The sequence below is a fragment of the Sceloporus undulatus genome, chromosome 6 (assembly GCF_019175285.1).
Source record: "Sceloporus undulatus isolate JIND9_A2432 ecotype Alabama chromosome 6, SceUnd_v1.1, whole genome shotgun sequence".
In the NCBI taxonomy this organism is placed as follows: Eukaryota; Metazoa; Chordata; class Lepidosauria; order Squamata; family Phrynosomatidae; genus Sceloporus; species Sceloporus undulatus.
In genome coordinates, this window is record NC_056527.1 from 74296710 (window position 1) to 74307656 (window position 10947).

Consider the following 10947-nt stretch of genomic DNA (forward strand, 5'->3'; position numbering starts at 1 on the left):
ATGTTGGAGATGAGCTCCAAGTCTAAACACAACATTTTAAATAGTTTTGTGCATGAAACAAAATTTGGGTACACTGAACCATCAGAAGGCAAAGGTGTCACTATCTCAGCCACCCATCGAAAAAGTTTTGGAATATTTTGAATTTTGGAATTCCCAATAAGGAAGACTCAACATGTAGTGGTTGGAATGTTGGACTAGGACTCCAGAAAATCATGGTTTGAATACCTATTGGGTGACCTTCAGCAAGTCACAGTTTCTCAGCTTCAGAGGAAAGCAAATCTTGCTAAGAAAATCCCATGACAGCTTCACTTTAGGACTATCATAAGTCAGAAATGACTTGAAGGGACACAACAGTAGTCTTCTCCAGTGTATGGACAGGTCATTCTGCTCGAAGTTATTGGTGAAACTGGAGCTAATAATGATCAAATAACCATATTCACATTGCTTTAATAATGTATTGCTTTAATAATGTGCTTGTTATGAGAATGCAGTTTCACAGTATGTTGGAGCTTGAATAAACATGGGACCAAAACATGCTAAACAAACTTTGCTCTTGTTATTAATTGAATGCTACTGAGAACTGCAAAACTCCCCCCAAAGAGTGATGATACTCAGCAGTTTGCTCTGCCTTGTTTATCATTAATCAGTGCTATTTCAAAATGGTTTAAGGAGAGATGCAATACAATATGTGTTAGCATGAGATGTATATTAATATCTATTGCATTTTATCTATTCATAGTTAGTCTCTACTCTAAAATCTCATTTCCCCATTTATTTAACAAAGGGTAGGTGAGGAGTAAATTTGAAAGGCCTAAGCTAATGGTAGACATCCTTAATTTTTTCTTATTACACCTTTCAGAAAAAAAGAAACTGGACCCCCCAAATGTGAACGAATTGGTTACATAAATGAAGGTGAAATATTGAGTAATGCTTGACAATCCCTGATTCTCTTTGGAACCAACAAGCAACTATAATTAAATTATTAAAAGCACCTAGACTCCAGTATTAATAAGTTCCAAGGAAACCCTTAAGACTTTAGTCTGTGTTTATACAAGATGAGTAATATATTAACGATCTAAAATATGACAGTGTATTTTGATATCCATGCTATTTATCTCACCTAAGTTGCAATTATTCTCCTGTGAGCAAGTAATGGACAAATCAGTCTATTTTCATTGCATATCTGTTTCATCTGTGTGCAATCATGTCAACTTTGTCCTGTGTCTGCATCAGTCTGCAAATTAAAAAAAAAACAGAAAGAAATCCTATTTGGTTTTATGCACATTTTCCTGGAATATACACATATATGTATTTATGTATTATTTCTCCTAAAACACACATTTCTGAACTGAGAACAGTGCCACAAAATTCAGGGAAGTGAACAATTTGAAGAACTCAGCTTCATAAATTAATGTATGCCTTGTTGACTCATAATACAATGTTGATACAAATCAGGGATGCACACTTCTCCCCTCTCCTTCTTTTCACCTCTCATGCTGGCATCAGATTAAAAAAAGCCCTGGCTTGAATTAAGCCAGAGTGCCCCAGTATGTACTGGGGAAATTTGATTTAATGCTGATTAACAAACTAGAATTAATAAGACTCCTTCCCACTCTATAATTGTTATGCAGATACAGTTCGATACTTTTAATATGGACTAGTAATGTTCATAGAATGATATCTTGAGTTGCATAGACACCATGTGTCTATTCCAGTGCACATTTTTTTTAAATGATGGGATTTTTTTTTACCCAGGATAAAACACCCCAAATCAATCACAAACAAGTCCATCTCATTTGACTCTCTCTCTCTCTCTCTCTCTATCTATCTATCTATCTATCTATCTATATATATATCCCGCTCTTTTCCCAAGACTGGGACTAGCAGGGCAAGGGACATTCTGGAAGAAAGAAATATTTGTGTGTCTATATACAAGGAAGAAACTATAAAACTAAACTCTGTCCAGCTTAGGTGAAATTCCGGTTTCAGTTCCTTAGAGTTCCAGGCCTTTCTGAGCATAGCAAGCATGTTACCTTCACAGAGACAAATTATGTCTGCTTTATAGTGCAAAGTGTAGTCAAAGAAGATCATTTTTCTTTAGGTCAGCTTTTGACAATGAGGCTGTCTGACTTGAGTTAATCTAGTGCAAACTGGTGGGCCCAGGGTCAGCAGGGCAGTGAATCGGCTCTGGGGTTTATTCTAAACTTTTAAAGAGATGTCCAAGGTGCTGAACCTTATCACTCAAATAGGTTCAGCACATTGAATAGCCTCTTAAAAGTTCAGTTTCAAGTCCAAAGCAGATTCACTTCCTCACTGGCATCAGGTGCACCTCCTGCCACTGAGTGAATCTGCTGTATTTTTGTTCTCTCCTTTTGTTTGATAAGGTGAGCATAACACTTATTCATTTTAATTGAGAGAAAAAGGGTTTGCACATGGAACATAGTTGGTATCCCAATATCCTTGTAAAAACTTACTAGGATGAGTTGCTTCAGGCACTGTGGAGGACAAGAGGTTTCTACAAGTTCTGCCCATGCCCCCAGGACAGCCATATGGCAGAAAGACAGTTTTATAAATATCTTAATTAAGTACACACATGTGTTAAATATTTGAAGAAATGATAAATGTCCTCCCCCTCCCCTAATATTTATTTGGGGGTTGTTCACATGGGCCAAAATGGCCCAGTTTACGCCTGTTATCAAGTTAGATAATGCAGGCTGAAACTCCCATGGAGGGATTGGGCCCGATCCTGCCAATACAGATGTGGATCCGGAGGATTCAGTTTGACCCTGGGGTAAAGAGATTCTTCTCTGGAGTAAAATATCCTGGTTTTGCTCAGAGTTTCTAAGAAACTCTGTGTAAAAACCAGGTTGTTCTGACAGCTCCTCTTCCTGGCTCCTTACTTTGCCAGCATGTAAACAATCTGCAATGCCTCCCAATCATCCCATCTGATGCAGAAATGGGGTGCCTGGTCCCATGGGTGCAGCCAGGCATCTCATTTCCATGTCAGATGAGGGAAATAATTGTTATTGTTGTTATTTCTATCCCAGCCCTCTGCACAGTGCAACCAGGGCGGCTTACAACATTAAAATATACATTCCAAACATCACCCCCAATCCCACCCCCCTTAAAATACAATTAAACCATACATACTTAAATTAATAACAACAATTATTCTCAGATGATTCGCACACCGGCAAGGTGAGAAGCATCCCCAGATCCTGGGTTGGCACAAGGAGGGGCGTGTGACCCAGGGACTAACCCAGGTGAGCACCTGGGAGAGAATAGCACAGGTTCAGCCCGTGCTTTCCTGCTCTATCTGCTCAGGTCCTTAAAACACTTACACCTCATCTTTCCACAATTCAGTTCATGGGAGATTATAACAAAACAACAATAGCAACAATAAAACCAACCACAACAAGAAGATAGCAACAAAAGATGTAAGCAAAAAAGACTAAATACAGGAGAAGAAAAAGGTAATACGTAAAAAATACAAATACAATCAGTCTCTAATATTCTATATCTTCTAGCCAATTCAAAGCAATGCACTAAGTGCAACCTCTCAAGGCCCCAAAGCCCTCCTAATGAAGCACGAAGAAACTCTGGGTTGGGGGCAGGGAGTAGCCTGTGTAATGTTCTTGAAAGGGCCCTCTCTCTGATCCCAACTAAATGTATTTTTGAAGGCACTGGTGCACACCCTGTGTGATACTCTTTCATCCTGGAACACTATAGGCCAATTTAGACTTACCGTTGCTGGCTTCAAACTACATATCCTGTGAATGAACATTGAGTCTATGTACTTTTCTCTCATACTCTCCACCTATATGTCAGCTTTGTCAGTTTCATGCATTGTTTAAATAAGATTTCCCCATTATTGTCATCATCCTCATTGGCATCACATTAATGTATGCCTCTTTTCCATAGTGAGTTGGGCTCAAAACAGTTCATAACATCACATTATACCGCAACATTTCAAGATAATTCATATGACACATTAAGTATTGATGACAGTTTTCAAGAGCTAGAGATATAAAGCTCTGGGGGAAATGGGGGGAAACAATTTTTCCCCCTGAAGCCTTATTTTTCAGGAATTATTTTTAAAAGGGATTATGGAATATTTTCTTTTCAAATAATGAATAAAATGTGTACGACAAGGTGTTTGTATATTTATTCCACCTCACATTATTTTTTAAAATAATGCAGCAAGCAGATTTTTGTGTAGGATTATGTACAACCATGATACTCAAAATGGTTCTCAACAGAATAGTTCCCCTGCATCAGATAGATCTAAGCAGCACTGATGTACAGTATCAGATCATTGTTGTTCTTGCCCCTTTTGTAATTTGACCATGTGAACAAGATTCTCCTGCTATGTCACCCTCAAATGTCATCTGAGCCACACACTTCTTCTTGTTTGATCTTTGATCAAATCTTCATCAGAAATCACTCATCACAAAAAGTCCACATACATTTTGCCACTGTTTTGAGGTAGCATTAACATTTTGGAGTGCAAATACAAGTTTGGAGCACAGATGAGAAAAGAAAGACAAGCATGAAAAAAGTTGTAGGAAAAGGCAAGCAAATTTATTCAACTTGGGTTTATTTATTTATTTATTTATTTATGGTATTTCAAAACCATCATGTGGCATTGCTGGAACTAATGAAAGCTTGACATAACATGCTCAAGCATTACCAGTTGAAGAGAAAGTTAAAGTTAAAGTGGGGTCTGTTAAAATAGAACAGGGATGAACTAGCACTACTCAGGGTAAGGACAGACTGGTCTCACCATTTTATGTGTCTTTATTGAATATTTCATTGTGAATTAATTTGCCTATGAATCCTGAATTTATAGCTGTGCCCATGCAATTAACACTGAGGTTTGGCTTCTGGAACTATCATCTTCACTTTTTGGATTAAATCCTAAGTAGTACTGCCTAGAACTTGGTACAAGTTGTGAGTGTGGATGAACTGATTCAAAACAATTATCACAATGCTAGCAAATTTAATTTATACGTAAGTGGAAAACTAACAAGGAATTCCAACATAGTAAAAATTTCTTTAAAATGAGGGAACCGGTAAGGAAACTGACACATGAAAAAAGTCAGAGTTCACCATGATACTTGGAGGCTACTTAAAACTATCTTAATAGAGGCTGAGCTTAACAGAGGCATACCACAGATACAAAAAGCTGAAGAGGTCAGCAGCATGGCTAACAAGCAGTGAGGAAGGATATTAGAGAAAGAAAAGGGACTTACCCAAACCAGATGTTTGGACCTAATGAGACACATAAAAAGGATCACAAATTTCCTAAGGAAAATTCAAGCAGTAAGTTGGACCATACATAAGGGTAAGACTGCTGGAAAGAGGAGGCTTAAACCTCCTCTCCCACATCTCCTCCCCTTGATCAGCTTACCAAGGAATAGCTGAGTGGGGAAAAGTGTGTGATGTTAATAGTGTGTGGAAATGACTAGTAGACAGAATTTCCTACTGCCAATACTGTTTTTTTCTTACTATAGCTTTGCCCCTCTCCATTATTAACATGTAGCCACTGACATACATACAAAAGAAGTTCTCCACCAGACCCTTTCAGTGAGAAGTGCTTGCCTTTTAGAGAGCACCTTTTGGTGGAAAGATATATTTTGAAAGGAGCACCTTTTGAAAAGAATGAATATGGAAAGGGGGTATTTTCGAATCTAACAAGTTTGGGCTAACATTTGTAAAAAAGTTTGGATTTTCATTCCAGGATACCTTTTACTGTAACAAAGCCATGCCAGCAGATCCCCCCGCCCCTGCCAAAAGAGTCCAATAGGTGCTAGGATTCTGAGGGTAGGCAACTAGTAGTACTAACAGAAGATGTAGTGTGACCATTACAGAAACAGTGACCCTGAGATAGCAGGGATAACTGAGGAGAGATCTGCAAGCCTTTATCAATAACTGCAGAACTTAAGTATAGTTCCAGTGCACGTATTTCTTACAATTCATAAATTCAGTACATTAATACTGGCAGCACTCCTGACAATAGCACTTGAAGAAATAAAGGAATGGAAGGCTCCAAAGACCTGTCCCTTTAAGGATGTTCATGTTGTGGGAACAGGAATGGTTTGAGAAGAGGTTTCTCCATTAAAGTATAAAAGGATTCAGTCTGATCTGAGTGTTTGTCAAAAGATGTAACTCATTAAGAGAATTCCTAGAGTAGCCACTGATTTGCCTTGTTGCACCATGCTTCTGTTTCAGAGTAGATCTGACAAATGTCTTATTTGCAAAACAGAAATGACCATGACCTTGTGATGGTACATTGCTAGTCAGCTTTTCACATTTGAAACTGGAAATTCTCATAGCAGGAGGAGAGAGATACAAACGCTGTTTAGCAGGCTTACCTTAGGAGTCATGGCTAAAAGAGGGGCAGTTCAGTCCTAGGATGGAGATACTCTACAACCAGAAGGGGAGTATAATGCATGACCAAGATGAATTTTTTTTAAAAAGATGGAAATAATACACAGAAAAGCTATATATAAAATGTGAAGGAATAATTGACACATGGGAAGAAGAAACATATGAAGATGAACTCCAAATTTGCAAAAGTGAAGTGAAAGGTTCACTCAAAGCAACTGGGAAGAATAAATCAACAGGAACAGATAACATATCAATAGAACTGCTACAATCCACAGATTCAAATACAGTTCTAACTAAAATCTGTCAACAGATATGGAAAACAAAGCAGGGACCCACAGACTGGAAAATATAAATATACATTCCTGTACACAAGAAAGGAGAGACAAAAGACAGCAGTAACTACAGGACCATTGCAGTAATTTCTCACACAAGCAAAGTCATGAGCAAAATTCTGCAGCAAAGATTCCTGCCATATATGGAATGAGAAATCCCAGAGGAGCAAGATGGTTTCAGGGAAGGAAGCAGCAAAAGGGATCACATTGCAAACATATATTGGATAATGGAGCACGTCAGAGAAGTTCAAAAGAGAATCTGTATGTGCTTTATTGACAACAGTAAAGCCTTTGACTCCACAGACATGAAAAACTATGGCATGCTCTCAAAGAAATGGGAGTACCATTACGTTTGATCATCCTGATGTGTAACCTATATTCAGGACAAGAGGTTGCTTTCAAAACTGAGTACGGAGAAGAAGAATTGTTCCTGATCAGAAAAGGGGCCAGGCAAGGCTGCATACTATTACTCTTTTTATTCAACCTGTATGCAGAAAACATTGTACATACAGCAGTCTTAGAAACAGAGCCAGGGGGAGGTAGGAATATCAACAACCCAAGATATGAAGGCAATCCCAAAAAGTGCCAAAGTATGCTTGATGATGAACATAAAGGAAAAAATAATAATGACCACATAATATCAACAAGTAAGTATTCATCCTAGATAATGAGAAAATTGGAAATAGTCAAAGAGTTTCCATATCTTGATTCAAAACGTTAATCAGAACGGAGACTGCAGTCAAGAAATTAGAAGAAGTTTAGTGTTGGGAAGGTTAGCTATGAAAGAAATGGATAAGATCCTAAACAGCAAAGACATAATTCGGAACACATAGAGTGAGGTTAGCCCAAGCCATCTTATTCTCCCTCACCATGTACAGATGTGAGAGCTGGACAGTGAAGAAAGCTGCCAGAAAGGAAATAAACTCTTTTGAGATATGGTGCCAGAGAAGAGCAGTGAGGATACCATGAACTCAGAGAGCCACAAGCCTGAGCCTGCAGGACCTAAGATGAGCAATGGAGCAAGGGTACCTTTTAAAAGTCTCATCGACAGGGTTGTCATGAGTTGAGGTTGACTTGAAGACAGTTAACAACTGTCCTAATACAAATGCATCTGTTTTTCTTGTTCAGCTTCTTCATACCTGGTTCTTTAGATGTCAACCATATTATTATCTTCCAGTCCAGAAGTGGAAATCATGAAGATGTGGGTGGACTGGAAGTCCCAACAACCCTAGCCAATACAGTCAGTGATGAGGAATTATGAGAGTTGCAATCTAACAATATCTGGACACCCAGGCAGAGACTCTATGCCACAATTTGTTCATTGTCTACCTCACTAGAAGTGCTTTGGTAAGGGCAGTGTTTGTTTTATTGCTACATGGTTGCAGCTCATGAATCATGAAGCACAGCCTCTGAGGGTATCGCTACACCTGGGAGAAAATAATGTTGAAAAGACATCCAGAGTACAACTAATATTGCTAGTTTTCTTGAGGGATTTCTACAGTATTTTAAATGTGTGCCCGATGTTTAATATTACATAGATTGAGATAATCCCAAAGAGAGAATGATGGACTGCACAAAATTCAGCGGCCATAAATGTAGCCTGGAACAATACTAATTGAAACATCCATTTCAGATGGTTAGTTGGAAAGACCATCAGGCAGCCTGAGATTGCTAGGGTTCTGGCCCACCTCTTCCATGGGACCAGTGTGCTCCGTGCAGCAGAAGGTGCTACTTTTTCTTATAGAGGTTAGGCACTGACATTTAAGACGTTAAGAACAATTGAAGAAGGGAGATGGAGCTGTGCATAACTGATCCCTTTCCATGGCTGGTAGTACAGTGAGAAGCAAGGTGGTAATAATTGGGGCTTTTCTCACATTGTGCTTAACACATGTACAAATTAACTGTACCTGAGTCAGGCTCACCACAATGAATCACCATATGTACCTGCCCTCAGCTGAACACTGGACAGGAAAAATGTAAAAGTTACAAACCACTTCCTCTGTCTACACTTTCTGAAGATATACCTCAGCAGGAAACTGTTTTTAAAAAATTATACATAAAATGAAAAAAAATCTCATTTCAGCAAGGTGCAAGCAGCTGAAACAAACTCAGAATGTTCTGTCCTATAAAAGGGAAGCAGTTCAGTAAGTATTTAATTGGCACCAATGAAATCATTCCCTTTTGCTGGCAGCAGCAGAACAAACTGTTCAGTCCCTTGAACAAAGCGAATTTCATTCTATCCATGTACAGCTAGCCGAATATGAGCTATCTCTCTCTCTACACATGTACACAATAAATAGTAGAACACAAGAACAGGCAGTTTGTATTGGTCCCAATACAATCTGTGTAACGATATGAAGGTTCTCCAAACTGGTTGGAGATCTGGCCCAGTTCAAAAAGGGGCTGAAGACCTTATTATACAAACAAGCATTCCCTGATGTAAGCCCCGACTAACTTCTCCCTCTCCTCCACATCAGCAGTGGCACGCTGGCTGAGTGTTTTTATGGATTTTATTGTATGTATATTGTATTTGTGTATTTTATGATTGTGGATTTTATGATTGTTGTACACCGCCCTGGTTTTATAGACGGGCGGTATATAAATAAATAAATAAATAAATAAATAAATAAATAATAATTATTATTATTATTACATGTCCAGGGAAAGGGTAGCCTAGGTGCTTGAGAAGACACCACCAAACCATCATTGCTATTTAAAACGTGGCAAGATATTTGAAAGAAAGGGAGTATATTTATTTTTCTATGGCAATAATATTATCAGTTGGACCAGTAGAAGACAGAATATTGTGGTTCAATCATCAGAAGAAGGTATTTCAGCACCAAGTGCATTTAATTCATTGGAATGGATTTGCTAAAGGACTTTGGCATTAGTGAATCTGTACCAATTGTAATGTTTGAAAACAATCAAACTTGTATTATAATATGTAAAGGGCAAGTACTAAGACTAGAAGTAGAACTATGGGATTAAAATGTTAATTAGTAAAAGATTTGTTAATATTAATATTGTCCTACTAATTAATACTGTCCTACTGATGAGATGATAGCAGATATTTTAACTAAGCCATTAATGACACAGAAATTTATAATTTTTGTGAACTATTGAGCACGTCTAGCCTTGGTTAATAATGTTATTTACTATAATGACATTGCTGATAGAAGGGGTGTTGAAATATGGACAAGATCTAGAACTTTAGTCATTATAGGGTTAATAGTGAGCTGTTGAGATGGAAGTGTCTATATTATCTCAGGCACGGTACAGAGTGCCAGAAAGAGGCGGCCGGGAGCTGCCTCTCTTTCTCCTGTAGCTGCGTTGCAGCAACCAAATTGCGCAGTGTGGCTGTGCTAAAGAAAAAGGAGCGCTAAAACATGGCTCCTTTTGTGCCGCCATAAATAGGTGGTAGTGGCGCGAGCACATCGCTGCTGCACGGCTCCATCTGGATGCTGTGCAGCAGTGACATCATCGCTATGCACACTGTGTATACCACGAATGAAATTCCCATTCATTTTGATTATTACAATTGTAAGAAAGACACTTTGGCCTGTTACAGGTGCGTTACAGACCACCGAAAAGTGGCAGCCTTTCCCCGCTGGATTGGGGCCTCAGTAGCCAGAGCGGCAGCCGCTGAGGTCCCAATCCGCTGCTTTCCAGGCCGCAGGGAAGCAGCAAAAGGCCCCTTCCCCGAGGCCTGGAAAGGGGTGTCCTTGGGGCTTCAAGTAAGACCAGGAAGGAGCTCCGTTTCAGAGCTCCTTCCTGCTCCGATGAAAGGGCGCACTAAGCGCCCTCGCACGGCGCGATGGCGTCATGTCCGTGCTGCCTCATTTGGAGGCAGCGCATTTGTGATGCCATCATGGCGGCCCCCGTGTAGATGGGGCGCCACCATCTTGTATGTCCTCAGGACGTATTAGGCTTGGGGGCGTCAAGAAGTGACGCCCCCTTTTAAACCTAGGACATCCTGAGGACGTCCCTTATGGCCGTTTGTAACGCGCCACAGACTGCCAAAATAAAGCTGCTTTGGGTCTCTTTGGAGGTATGCTGTTTAAATGATGCATGCACCCTAAGAATCCGGAAGCTGCACCAAAGCTGCACTTCAGTGCTTAGGAATGCAGAGTGGCTTTGGGGCGACCTCCGGACTCTTAGGTCACATGCATCATTTAAATAGCATACCTCCAAAGAGACCCAAAGCAGCTTTATTTTGGCAGTCTGT

At 39.5% G+C, this 10947-nt stretch overlaps 1 protein-coding gene across 2 annotated transcripts in view; it reads right to left on the bottom strand.

Moving 5' to 3' along the window:
- LOC121935044 (poly(rC)-binding protein 3-like) overlaps positions 1-10947 on the bottom strand; it is a 230046-nt gene that overhangs the window by 167748 nt on the left and 51351 nt on the right. The window contains exon 2 of one of the 2 annotated variants that reach the window (XM_042476091.1): positions 1121-1234. The exons of the other annotated variant lie outside the window; for it this stretch is intronic. The gene's annotated coding sequence lies outside the window, so the exon portion shown is untranslated. The remainder of the gene's footprint in view (positions 1-1120; positions 1235-10947) is intronic. 2 annotated transcript variants of the gene reach the window in all.